Raw genomic sequence first — 1,053 nt, 5'->3', positions numbered from 1 at the left:
ATTTTAGACAATGAAAACTGGACAATGAAAACTGAAGCTTGCTTTTTGATTTAAAATAACAAATAAAACAATACTGAAACGATATACATAAAATAAAAACAACTAAAATCATTTATATATAAATATCAACTATTGATTAAAAAAGAGGATATATATTACAATATATAATATATATACTGATAACTTTTTTCTCAACTGTTGCATGTATACATTTGTTTTGGTGGGTCTTGAGGATCAGTCAATAATTACTTTGTAATAATACATCTTTTGGCGATGTTTCGCAACTTTATTGTTTCTATAGTCATGCCCTTATGATGCTAACATGTTCAAATTTGGGGAAGGACTTCCATTATCCATGGTGAAAATGGTGTGCAAAAAAATACCAGAGAGGTAACGGACACCCTTCTTGCACTGTTGATGCAAGACTACTGTCTCCCGTAATAGTAAACGAAAGACATAAACAATCAAAGTCCACCCGACTTACTAATGCTGATGTTTCTCTGGTTTACTTTAGCAATAAAAAAAATTCTCATTTTTTCATTAAGTTTACAATATAAGAAATAAAAAAATGTTTTGTTTTAAATGTAATTTAATTAATTTACAATAAAATCAATAAAACATAAAGATAACTTAGGGGCCTTACCAATGGGAAAATGGAGAATCATACAGGAGAGAAAAGAAAAAGTTGTTGAGGAATCTCTGTTCCTTTGGGACTACAGAGATGTCTTTGTTTACGGAGCCAGCTTTGCTCGGAATAGAAATATGAGATATGAGAACGCCTGGGAATACCAAAAATGAATTTTATAAAGCAGTTCATTAGTCTTTTTAGTCTCTTTTCAATTGATAGTCCTCCATACACTAGGCATCCATTGTCAAAATGTGGAAGAATAAGGGAGGATACTGGAAGGTGACGAGAACTTCGAGGAGATGAATTGTGTGATCTTAGGAGCTGTTTAAGGATTGAGATGGTTTTTCAAGTTACTAGGGAAATGTGGCAATTCCATGCAAGAAACAATAACTCTTTGGCTTGAACACCGAGAGCTTTCACTACTC

The sequence above is a fragment of the Halyomorpha halys genome, unplaced genomic scaffold, assembly GCF_000696795.3.
Source record: "Halyomorpha halys isolate HHAL.00 unplaced genomic scaffold, Hhal_1.1 Scaffold2866.1, whole genome shotgun sequence".
NCBI classification, from domain to species: domain Eukaryota; kingdom Metazoa; phylum Arthropoda; class Insecta; order Hemiptera; family Pentatomidae; genus Halyomorpha; species Halyomorpha halys.
Note: the sequence above shows the minus strand (reverse complement) of the source record.